The sequence below is a fragment of the Lepidochelys kempii genome, chromosome 27, assembly GCF_965140265.1.
Source record: "Lepidochelys kempii isolate rLepKem1 chromosome 27, rLepKem1.hap2, whole genome shotgun sequence".
In the NCBI taxonomy this organism is placed as follows: domain Eukaryota; kingdom Metazoa; phylum Chordata; order Testudines; family Cheloniidae; genus Lepidochelys; species Lepidochelys kempii.
In genome coordinates, this window is record NC_133282.1 from 5,887,059 (window position 1) to 5,899,965 (window position 12,907).

The 12,907-nt window shown below is 53.4% G+C and overlaps 1 protein-coding gene across 6 annotated transcripts in view; it reads right to left on the minus strand.

Moving 5' to 3' along the window:
- The window catches only part of ADAM11 (ADAM metallopeptidase domain 11), a 56,455-nt gene that overhangs the window by 36,258 nt on the left and 7,290 nt on the right, over positions 1-12,907 (minus strand). The gene's annotated exons all lie outside the window — the stretch shown is intronic.

The window sequence follows — 12,907 nt, forward strand, 5'->3', positions numbered from 1 at the left end:
TGGGGAAGTGGAAGGACCATTGTCCCCATGATACAGGTGAGGAAACTGAGGCACAGAGCTGGATGGGAATTTCCAAAGCATCTCCATGTTTTCCAGGGAGCCTGTAGCAGAGCTGGGACCTGAGCCCGGCTCTCCAGAGTCCCGGGCTAGGGCAGCCCTTCCTACCTGACCCCAAAGCACTTTATAAACACCAAGGAGTGAAGCTCACCACTCCCTCCCCTCCCCCTGCAGAGCAGTGAGGCCCCACAGTGCAGATGGGCCACCAGCACAGAGGGGAAGAGGCTTGCTCCAGGGCACCCAGCACGTCAGCCCCAGACAGCAGGCTATGGGTGCTGGGTTCTGAGGGGGTCGCAGGAGGAGCATGTGGGGCAAGGAGGATCCTGGAATCTGCCTGTTTCCAGCCACTGGGATGGTCTGCTGCAGTCAATGGGACAACAGCCAGTGTTCTCCAGCAGTGAAGGATGTTGGTTTCCATCCCGCCAAGTCACTTTCTGCAAAGCCTCTCCTTCAGTACATGAAGACCATATCGCCACGGTGTGGTACTGATATGCAGAACTGTAGTGCCCAGAGTTCTCATAGTGCCAATGTTATGAGTGAAAATCTTCACCGTGTGCAAGCTCTCTTGCAGGAAGTGGTACCTCAAGCATTGTATGTTCACTGTTTCAAGCACAGGTACCATTTAGTTTTTGTTGATGTGTGCAAAGGAAACAAACATGCACTGAATTTTTTTCCCCATCCTGGAGAAATTTGTGTACACTTTTCTCTCTGGGTCAGCTGCACATACTAAATTCACAGCCATTCAAAAGAAAGTACATCCCAAAAATAAAGTCTTGGCATTGAAGAAGCTCTGTGACATTTGATGGGCATGCCAAGTTTCTGCTTGTAATGCTATGAAAAGGCAATTTCATGCATTCTTGTGACATTCGCAGAGGTGACAGGGCAGTAGGTGCACAAGGTCTTAGGTCAGTATTTGACTTTATTGTCTTCCTTTGTAACCTTTGATGGGAATTTAGGATGTGGATGTAAAGAGACCTTGTTGAAGAGCATCGTAAAGGAGGGGATCTGCCATCAAGACTCCAATCTCCCCAACCCTATGGGCCAAAGTTATGACAACTAAGAAGTCCGTCTTCATAAATAAACAGTAGGGAGCAGGTTACCATTGGTTTGAATGGAGGTCTCACAAGGTGGTTGAGAACCAGGTTAAGATCCCAACACGGAGTGCAGTATATAATGTGAGGGAAGAGTTTACACAGTCTGTGATGAGGTGGAGTAGGTCCGGAGGCCCCATGCTGGAGGTCTCGCGGCCCTGACTCACCCTGCCCCAGAAAAGAGTAGAAGAGAAGTCTTCCAGGCAGCCTAGAGTGGCTGCAGGGGAGCAGCCAATCAGAGGAGCTACTGGAGTGACCGATCAGGAGCCAGAAGGGCCATATAAAAGGAAGCAGCAGAGGCAGAGAGCAGTCAGTTGCTGCCTGGAGCTGGAAGAGGGAGCGCTGGGTGCCTAGCTGGGTGGGAGAGCAGCAGGATGATGGACAGATCAGTGTGGGCAGGCAGAGCCCAGAACCTAGCCAGACCAAGCGAGGGTACCATAATGGGCCCTGCTGGGCTGGTTGAAGACTGAACCCAAGCAAGGGCTGCTGAAAGGGTATTGAGATGGGCCGCTGTTGGGCTGTTAAGGAAAGCAGTGTCTCCAGGAAGGGAGCCTTGGTGCTACGGCCCCATATCAGGGCCAACAGAAAGAAGTAAAGACTGTATACCTAGAAGGGGGGACGGTGTGTGTGACTTGGCGGGAGGGCTGTGTCACTGAAGACCCACCAAAAGAACCATCAGCCAGGGGAGCACTCGTGAGAGGAGAGTGCCACCCTGTTGTAAGAACTGAAAGGAAAGCAGGCTCACACTTGACATGAAAGGGGACTGAGCAAAAATGGAGAATCCCTTGACCAGGGAATGAAAGGCTGATATGGCGGCCAGGTGTACCTTGACTGAGCTGATCAATAACCCAGATGTCTTCAGCTCCAGCAGGTAATCTAGGATGAGGGAAAGGGGAACCAATTCTGCAAGTAAGTAATGCAGGTTGATTTTTTCCTACTGTTTAATAGCACCAACTTCCCATCCATAGAGCAGGAAGCCTCTTCCCTGAGAACCATCCAGGAGCCGGGCTCTGAGGTGAAGTACTACTTGGGTTGGATGACACGTGCGACGCGCATCCTGAGACAGGAGACGAGGGATGGTCGGGAACGGAACTGAACTGGCCGTTGGACACAGAGCTGAAGCAGGTTAGGGTACCAAGCTTGCCCTGGCCAGGGAGGTGCTATGAGAATTACTTTGGCCTTGTCCTGCCTGACCTGTTCGGCACCCTTCGAATTAGGGGTGTTGGGGAAAGGCATAGAACAGACTCTTCTTCCACGGCAGAAGGAAGGGTGAGGGGAGGGGTGACAGAAGCTAGGGCACTTCCTCTTTCCTGGAGGTGGTGAAAAGATGGATTTCTGGCCATTCCCATCTCTGGAATATGCTGTGGAGAACCTGCGTGTCTGGCTCCCATGCGTAGTCGTGGGAGAAGTGTCAGCTGAGGGCAATGGCTGTGGTGTTCTGCATGCCTGGGAGGTAGGCTGCTGAGCTCTGTATATGGTGGGCTATCCACCAGCTCCAGAGCTTTAGGGCTGCAGGGCACAAGGAGGGGGATCTTCCTCCTCCCTGCTTGTTGACGTAGAAGATGCAGGACATGTTGCCTTTCATGACCCAGTTTGCCTTGCCAGGATGAAGGGCAGGAATTGAGACAAGTGTTCCTGGTTGCCCTGAGCTCCAATGGGTTGAACTGGAACCTAGCTTCGCAGGCCATCCAGCTGCCCTGAATCATGAGAGTGTCCAGGTGGCTCCCCATGGTGACCGTGATATGTCAGTTGTTAGTGACTTATGGACTGGGTGACAGAAAGACGCCCGCACAGACGTTGAGTTGCACCTTCCACCAATGTAGGAAGTTCTTTACATGCAAGGGGACAGTCACCTGCCTGTCCAAGGAGTCCTTGCTCGGAGAGTAGATTCTTCTGAGACAACCCTGGAAACAGCAGAGACAAAGCCTTGCATGATTGGTCACAAAGGCGCAAGCTGCCATATGGCCTGAGAGTTGAAGACAGTTCCTTATTGTGGTCCCATGGCTTCCCTGAATTGAACCTACCAGGCCTGATGAGGTCACAGCTCTGTCTAAAGGGAGGTTTGCTCTGGTTGGGGGCAGCCCCATAAACTGCAGCCGTTGTACTGGTACCAGCATGGATTTCTTTATGTTCAGCTGCAGGCCCAACTACCGGAACAGAGCAAGGGCCATGTGGGTGGAAGATGGCACTGTCTCGAAGGAACGGCCCTTGGGTAGCCAGTCATTGAGGGATGGGAAGACCAGCATGGCTTCCTCCCAAAGGTAAGCTGCCGCTACCACTAGGACCTTTGAAAATACCACTGGGGCTGACGATAGGCTGCAGGGGAGCACTTGGTACTGGAAATGGTCTTGGCCTATGGTGAAGCATAGGTATTTCTGATGTGAAGGGTGTATCGTTATATGGAAGTAGGAATCTTCTAGATTGAGGGCCAAAAACCAATTTCCTTCCTCCAGTGAAGGAAATATAGTCGCCAGAGTCACCATTAGGAACTTTTGAGGCTTTACGAACATGTTCAGCTGTCTTAGATCTAAGATTGGTCTCCAACCTCCGTCTGTCTTTGCCAGAAGGAAATATATTGAGGAGAACCCCCTGCCTCTGTGAGGGGAAGGGATCAGTTCTATTGTTCCTAGTCAGAAGAGAGAGGGAGGGAAGTGACAGAAAATGGATGGTATAGCCCGACATTATGACCTCTGAGACCCACTGCTCCATGGTGATCCATTCCCCAGCCTGGTGGAAATGGGCAAGGCAGTCCCCAAAGGGAGTGAGGCGGGGCTAAAGATGCATCTGTAAATCCAGAGGAGTGGAAGGACTCGAACCCTCGACCAGCCCATCAAATCTGCTGTTTAGATGATGCCTGAGCGGTTGTGGAGGGTGGTTGGGTGGCCCTCTTCCTCTGAAAGCTATCTCTTGATTAAGCAGTCTCATCAATGATTTAGATAATGGCATAGAGAGTACACTTATAAAGTTTGCGGATGATACCAAGATGGGAGGGGCTGCAAGTGCTTTGGACAACAGGATTAAAAATCAAAATGAGCTGGACAAACTGGAGAAATGGTCTGAAGTAAATAGGATGAAATTCAATACGGACAAATGCAAAGTACTCCACTTAGGAAAGAACAATCAGTTGCACACAAACACAATGGGAAATGACTGCCTAGGAAGGAGTACTGCGGAAAGGGATCTGGGGGTCATAGTGGATCACAAGCTAAATATGAGTCAACAGTGTCATGCTGTTCCAAAGAAAGCAAACATCATTCTGGGATGTATTGGCAGGAGTGTTGTAAGCAAGGCACGAGAAGTAATTCTTCCGCTCTACTCTGCGCTGATTAGGCCTCAACTGGAGTTTATGTCCAGTTGTGGGTGTCACATTTCAGGAAGGATGTGGACAAACTGGAGAGAGTCCAGAGAAGAGCAGCAAAAATGATTAAAGGTCTAGCAAACATGACCAATGAGGGAAGATTGAAAAAATTGGATTTGTTTAGTCTGGAGAAGAGAAGACTGAGAGGGGACATGAGAACAGTTTTCAAGTATGTAACAGGTTGTTATAAGGAGGAGGGAGAAGAATTGTTCTTCTTAACCTCTGAGGACAGGACAATAAGCAATGGGCTTAAATTGCAGCAAGCGAGGTTTAGGTTGGACATTAGGAAAAACTTCCTACCTGTCAGGGTGGTGAAGCACTGGAATAAATTGCCCAGGGAGGTTGTGGAACCCCATCATTGGAGATTTTTAAGAGCAGGTTAGACAAACACCTGTCAGGAATGGTCTAAATCAGGGGTGGGCAAACTTTTTGGCTTGAGGGCCACATCGGGTTTCCAAAATTGTATGGAGGGCTGGTTAGGGGAGGCTGTGTCTCCCCAAACAGCCAGGGGTGGCCTGGCCCCTGGCTCCTATCCGACCCCCCCCCCACACTTCTCGCCCCCTGATGGCTCCCCCGGGACTCCTGCCCCATCCACTGCTCCGTCCCCTGACCCCACACCCCTGACTATCCCCTGCCGCCCCATCCAACGCCCCTGTTCCCCGTCCTCGGACCGCCCCGACCCCTATCCACACCCCTGACCACACCCCCAAACTCCTCTGCCCTCTATCCAACCCCCCCGCCTCCTTACCGCGCTGCCCGGAGCACTGGCTCAGGCCACAGCTCTGCAACAGCGGCACGCTGAGGCTGCGGGAGAGGGGGGGAACAGCAGGGGAGGGGCCGGGGCTAGCCTCTCCGGCCAGGAGCTCAGGGGAAGGGCAGGAGGGTCCCGCGGGCCATAGTTTGCCCACCTCTGGTCTAGATAATACTTAGTCCTGCCATGAGTGCAGGGGTCTGGACTAGATGACCTCTCCAGGTCCCTTCCAGTTCTGTTATTCTTTCTGGGGGGTTCCATGGTACCTCAAGAACTGAGCAGGGTATGACCTCTGGGCAAAACCTATTAAAACCAGTTAATTCCCCTAGAAGGAAATTGTTGATCTGTGGAACTCCCAGCTCCAAGATCTCAGTGAGGGCAACAGCTCACCAGGCTCCAGGAAAGGGCCAGCCCCAGACGTGAGTGATAAGCATGGCATCTGCCCATGCACTGGCTGGCTGTACTGGCGTATCTCATGCTCCTGGCAGAAACCAATCAGTGACAGCCTGGGCTTATTTCCCCCAGAGGCATGGTAGGACCTGAGCCAGCACCTGCTGAAGACTGGAAAGACTCCCCCAGCTTCCCTAACTTCAGCCCAAACCCTGGGGCCGGGTTTTCCACAGCCCAGCACTCTGGGGTTGGGGGTGATGAGTAGAGCCGAGCAAAATGTTTTCAGCAAATGTTCACCCCAAAACGTCATCGGGCGGGGCGGGACCCCCGCGCTATTTACAAAGACGGGTGGAACTCAGGTCAAATTCAGCAAATTTTTTGGCCCCAAAAAATAAAATGGGGGGGAAATCCCCAAAGTTGAACCAGTTCATTTGGGGGTTTGCTTTGAAATTATGTTTCTTTCTGAAATTTAGCTAATTTTTTTTAAAAGCGTTTTTTATAAAAAACCTGAAAATGACCCAAAACAAAAAAAATCACAAATTATTTGCAGGTCAAACACAATGTTTCAATTGACCTGGAATGAATTTTTTAAAATGTTTTGTTTGTGTCAGTGAGAAAAAACGAAACCCCTGAGCTTCAGTTCAAACACAACACATTTTATACAATTTAGTTTATTGTTATTTTTCAGTTCGGCCCCAGAGCCAAACCCTGCCCTACTCACCTCGCTCTGTGCTGAGCCCTCAGGTGGCTGCCCTGATACAGAACTCTGGGAAAGGGTCAAACCTTCCTCTGCAGCCTCTGGTGCTGGCCAGTGGGAGACACTGGTCCAGCTGCGTCTGCAATTCCTCTGGCCCCCTGGCAGTGCCCAGGCCCCCATGAGAGTAGTGAAGAGCAGAATCAAGCAGAACGGGGGAGGCAGGGCTGTGTGCTGGATTTAGGGATGCAGGGTCAGGTGTTTCGCTGTCAGAGGCAGAGATTCCAGGTCAGCAGCCAATTAATGAGAGGAACCGGAGAGTCCGATTCCATCCCTGGATGATTCGGTAACCGGAACCCTCTGTGTGCTGACTGAGAGCAATGGGGCTATCTCGGGCAGGGTCAGGAGCGGGAGCCAAGCATATGATCTGCCTGCAGCTTGGGGGAGCAGCTTGGTGAGGCCGGAGGCCAAGGATCAGGGGGTTAGTATGCAGATGGCTGGCGGAGGCTGGCCCAGTGAGTAAAGGGCTGGCTGCTGCATGAATGAATGAGGCGCTGTTCCATTTCTGTGCTCCTTCTCCTCCCCAGCAGCTAACTGGTGTGATCCCTGGTACAGTTCACCCCTCTTCCCTCCCCCAGGAAATCCCCTAGGAACTCTGGCCAACCTCTTCCAGCTCTTGGGACCTGATTCCTCCTAGTACTTGTTTGAAGGGGCACAAGGTGGAAGCAGCTCTCCCCCGGGAGCAGGTTCAGCCACACCGGAGTGCCCTCTGCCTCAGTGAATAGCACCTGTGCACGGCCCTCGGGGACCTTGTTGAGTCACCAACAGTGTGCCCTTGTTGCCAAGAAGGCTAACAGCATTTTGGGCTGTATAAGTAGGGGCATTGCCAGCAGATCGAGGGACGTGATTGTTTCCCTCTATTTGACATTGGTGAGGCCTCATCTGGAGTACTGTGTCCAGTTTTGGGCCCCACACTACAAGGAGGATGTGGAAAAATTGGAAAACGTCCAGCGGAGGGCAACAAAAATGATTAGGGGTCTGGAACACATGACTTATGAGGAGAGGCTGAGAGAACTGGGATTGTTTAGTCTGCGGAAGAGAAGAATGAGGGGGGATTTGATAGCTGCTTTCAACTACCTGAAAGGGGGTTCCAAAGAGGATGGCTCTAGACTGTTCTCAATGGTAGCAGATGACAGAACGAGGAGTAATGGTCTCAAGTTGCAGTGGGGGAGGTTTAGGCTGGATATTAGGAAAAAGTTTTTCACTAGGAGGGTGGTGAAACACTGGAATGGGTTACCTAGGGAGGTGGTGGAATCTCCTTCCTTTGAGGTTTTTAAGGTCAGGCTTGACAAAGCTCTGGCTGGGATGATTTAGTTGGGGATTGATCCTGTTTTGAGCAGGGGGTTGGACTAGATGACCTCCTGAGGTCCCTTCCAACCCCGATATTCTGTGATTCTATGACCTGGGACACAGGCCAAGGGCCATCAGCCCTTCAGTCTCCCCCTCCAGAAGCACAACTCTTGACTTCTAATGGACACTGACAAGACAAAGCTCTGAACATGAGACCCAAAGAAGCCGTGAGCCCCTTCCATCCCCAGCCTCCTCCCCATGAACAAACATTCTCCCCGACCCCATAGGGCCCTGCTGCCAGGACTGGGAGCCACAGGGTGGCTCTTGCTCTGTGGCATCTCTAGGCCCTTCATGCCCACGCTCAAGGACAGAGATAGGTGGGAGTGCAACAGTGAACCCTCCTGTGGAGTAGCTCAATATTCTCCCCACTTTGCAGATGGGTAAACTGAGGCACAGAGCCAAAGTACTTGCCCAAAATCACACAGTGACTCAGTAGCAGAGCTGGGAATTGAACCTGGGAGTCCTGACTCACAGTCCTATGCTCTGTCCAAGCCATCACACATCCTCTCCCAGGAGCAGATTACCTATGGTGTGTAACATTCTTGTTACAAGAACGAGGAGAACTTGTGGCACCTTAGAGACTAACAAATTTATTTGAGCATAAATACATTTGTTAGTGTCTAAGGTGCCCCAAGGACTCCGCGTTCTTTTTGCTGAGACAAACTAACACGGCTGCCCCTCTGATTCTTGTTACAATAACAGAACCTTGCTGCTGTGAGAGCAGCACCTGTGATGTCCTGGGAACAGCTCCCTTCAGGCTTTGGAACAAGCAAGGAAGTGACAGCCCCCGAGAACCCAGGCCAGCTTTTACACTCAGCCTGGGCAGGACTTGGGGGTGGTTTGGGACCTGCTGATGGATGCGGGGCAGGGCAGTCTGGGTCAATAGAGGGTCTGACCCTGGCTATCGAGTCTAAGGACCTTGATGTAAGCAGCTCCCAGTAATGTTGGCTATTCCTAGGTCCCACGGCCAGAAGGAGCATGTGATCATCCAGTCTGACCCCTGTATAGCACAGGCCGGAGACCTGCCCCACAGTAATCCCTAGAGCAGAGCTAGAAAACCAGCCCATCTTGAGTTTAAAACCTGTCAGTGACTGAGAACCCAGCCTGGCCCTTGGGAAATTGTTCCAGTGGTTAACTACCCTCACTCTTAAAAATATACACCTTCTTTCCAGTCTGGATCTGGCCAGCTTCAGCCTCCAGCTGTTGGATGGTGTTACGCCTGTCACTGCTTGACTGAAAAGCCCCTTTGTTCCCCATGTAGCTACTTACAGGCTGTGACCAAGTCTCCCCTTAACCTTCTCTTTGTTAAGCTAAATAGATTGAGCTCCTCGAGTCTATCGCTAGAAGGCAGGTTTTCCAGTCAATCATTCTTGTGGCTCTTCTCTGAACCCTCAGCAATTTTTCAACATCGTCCTTGAATTGTGGGCACCGGAACTGGGCACCAGATTCCAGCAGCGATTGCATCAAATACGCAGGTAAAAATAAACCTCTCTGCTCTCCCTGAGATTCCCGTTTATACATCCCAGGATGGCATTAGCCCTCTCGGCCAACGTGTGGCAGGGAGCTCATATTCAGCTGATTATCCAGTGCCAAACCCAAATCTTGTTCAGAGTCGCTGCTTCCCAGGCCAGAGTCCCCCAGTATGGCAGTTAGTCCTTCTTCCTACAGGTATATATTTACATTTAGCCGTATTAAAACGCATATCGTTTGCTTGTGCCCAGCTTACCAAGCGATCCAGCTTCCTCTGGATCACTGACCAGTCCTGTGCATTATTTACCACTCCCCCAATTTTTGTGTCATCTGCAAATGTAATGGAAAGGAGCACAGGGCCAAGAACCAATCCCTGCAGGACCCTACTGGAAGCCGACCTGTTTGGTGACAATTCCCCATTTACAGTTACATTTCGAGACCTATCAGTTAGCCAGTTTTTTAATCTATTTAATGTGCACCCTGCTCATTTGAGATCATTCTAAATATTTAATGAAAATGCCATGCGGTCTCAAGCAAATGCCTTACAAAAGTCTACGTATCTAGCATGTGCCTCGTCTTGTCACATTGGGATGATCCCAGATTAGACCTGTATAGGTCACTTCTTTGTCTGAAGCACGGTGCCAGCAAAATAGAAATTTATGCGCAGCCCCACAACACCGAACCAGCCAGGCCGGCCCCCAGCGCCCGAGCAGCCCCACGATACCGAACCAGCCAGGCCGGCCCCCAGCGCCCGAGCAGCCCCACGACACCGAACCAGCCAGGCCAGCGCCCGAGCAACCCCACAATACTTATTGAGGGCAGCCCAGCAGTCATGAGCTACTTTCCAGTAGCTAATCAGCGTGGGAAGCTGCAAAGTCCCCAGCAGCCCTACGCTAACAACCAGTCTGGCTAGCCCTGTGCTCCTCAGCAACCCGGCAAGAATAAACCAGCTGAGTGGCAAAGGTCACGGCAAGAGTGGCTGGTCAGGTGATGTGGATGGGGCAGGGAGTCAGGGTATTTTGGTGCTAGGCTTGGCATGACACCACTGAGCTGTGCGACCGCTGTCTGCTCAGACGGCTAATGGGGAGCATGACCTGTCGCACCGCCCGAGGGGGTTTCAAGGATTGACTCACTAATGCCAGCAAAATCAAGGGAGCAGCTGGGATGGGGGTGCTCGAGGAGTGCAGGATATTGCCAATAACACTGGCCTCGGTCCCATTCCCAGCTGGCTCCCTTGATTTTGCTGGCATTAGTGAGTCTGACCTTTGGGCCAAACAGCCCTGGCTAGCGTATAAAGCAGCAGGGTCAGGCACCTGTGTGGTGTAACTGCACCCAGGTCAGGGGCTGGCACCAGCAGGGCTGAGGGAGGGCAGGAGAGGGGTCAGAGTAAGCATAAGGAAAAGGGGGCCGCCAAGCGATGTAAAAACACTAGCATGAAGTGAAAGGCTCCCCTGAGCCAGCGGAGTGAGTCAGGGTGGGGTGGGCATTGTCTGGGCTCCTGGAAACCAGCTTTTGGCAGGTCTGCGGCTGTGCAGCGTGGGGGTCCTTCGGACGCAGAGTCTGCACCATCGCACAGCAGGGACCCTCACCAGGCCCTGCTCCATGCTCTGCAGAGAAGAAGGGCTGCTCCAGATCTGCAGCTTCCCAACAGGGGTCTGGGGCCACGGGGAGTCTTTCCACAGACATCGGTGGCACCAGATCCAGCCCCTGCACCATGGGAGAGCAGCAGCCACAGACTAGATTGTAGGCAGCATGCAGCTGGGGGTAGTGTAGGCCCAGTCCCAGGGCTTGAGCCTGCCTGGTGATTTAGTGGCACCTGGAATCTGCAACGCCCCTTCCCCAGGGGCCTGCAGCCACTGAGAGGTGCCAGCTGGATGATACCCTCATGCTCCAAGGCCTGCTGCCATCAGAGCCCGTCCCCGCCCCGGGGGAGGGAGGGGAAGCAGGGATCCTCGCTGAGGCAGAGAGAAGCAGCCCCAGCTGGCATGGCCACGCCTGGCCTTTTTCAGCCTGTGGCTGATTCCAGAGCACTTTGCCTGGCACCTCAGCAGCTCTTTGCTACCCTGAGGTGCCAGAGAGAAAGAACCTGCTTGGCTTCCTAAATGCCAGGGAAGTTGCTCTAACGAAACCCCTGCGGGGTCATCAGCAAGGTTTGAACCTGGGGCCTCCAACCCTGCACCATAGACTCCACCCCCACACTAAAGGAACAGCTCCATTAGCTGCTCACAAAAATAGGTTATTATTCTTCAGTGAATCAGCCAGTAGGGGACACCGAGACTCCTGTGCTGGGAGACTGAAAAGCCATTTTGGAGCCTACTCCCATAAGCCCTCTACCCTGGGAGCCCCCCAGATTCCTGGCCGAGATCCAGAGCCAAGGGCTGGCTGGGTCTGTTTTGAGCAGGCTGGTGTAGTGGGGCTGTATCGACAGCGGGCAGGGGGAACCTCGGGGCACGCCGTGGGTGGTGTGAGATGAACACGTGGGGCTGGGGGGAGGCCTGGTGGGGTTCTGGAGTTTGGATGCCTGCATTCAGAGCTGGGCTCACTGGATCGCTCCATCACAGGCTGCAGCCTCCTGGGCCCAGAGTCTGTATGGACTGAATATGCCCGAGCAGTAACTGCCCATGACTGGCCAGGACCCATCAGCCAGTGGATTGCGACAGTCCCAGGGGCTCTCCCAGAGCACCACAGGGAGCAGGATCCCTGCCTGTCAGGTCTGTTCCCCCTTCAACGGATCAGTCAGCCCCAGGAGGAGGCTCAGTATGGGTGTGGTAAGTGCTGCAGGCCAAGGCACATCCTACCCAGCAGCCTGTGTGCCCCCAGGGCAGGGCCCAGAGCGTGGCGGGGGCCCCTAACAGGGGTGGCAGGTTTGTATAATTTTTGGTGGTGCCCAGAACATGTCCAAGTCCTCCCCCGACACATACACATCCCCCAGCCTCTGAATTTGCTGGAGCTCAGGCATCACGGGCCCATACAACTCGCCCCCCTTGCCTAGGCACCGTGTGCTCCAGCCAGAGCGACCCATGGGGGGCTCTGTCTTGGTGCAGGGGTTGGATGCAGCCACAGGAAAGGGTTCAAGGCTGGCTGTTTGCTGGAACAGAGTGAAATGGGCCCAGGCTGCTGGTCTCTGCACAGGGCTGGATCCCATCTCCCATGCAATGCAGGCAGGTGGGGTTTCAGCGTGACCCCATGGCAGCGTCCACCCACACGGCAAGGCCAGGGAATTAACCTGTGAGAGTTGGTAACTGGCTCCTGGTTACAGCAAACGTGCTTTCTCCTCCTGTGCCCGAGTGAGTCTCCCATTCATTATGCATGAGCCCTGCCCGCGGGCTCCCATGTAATCTCCCCACCCGCCCCAGACCTGCAGGCCCCAGACTGTAATGGGCTACGCTAGGGGTTCGGCAGCTGGTGGGAGGTGCCAGGCAGCCCCAGCAGCCTGAGAGCTCTGGGGCAGCCCAGGATGGGTACAGCAGGGGCAGGGTGCCTCCCTGTCCCCCCGATCCCCAGGACATGCTCGAGGAGGGGTGCGGCACCAAGGACATGGCCCAGGCCCTGAGCTGTGATGGTGCAAGGCGCTGCTACACCGAATCTGGCTACACCAACCATCTCTTCCCTGGGGCATTTCTAGCAGCTGAGCCATGAAGCAGATTTTGCCCCCTCTCTGAAGAGGTCTTTGCCATCCACCCACC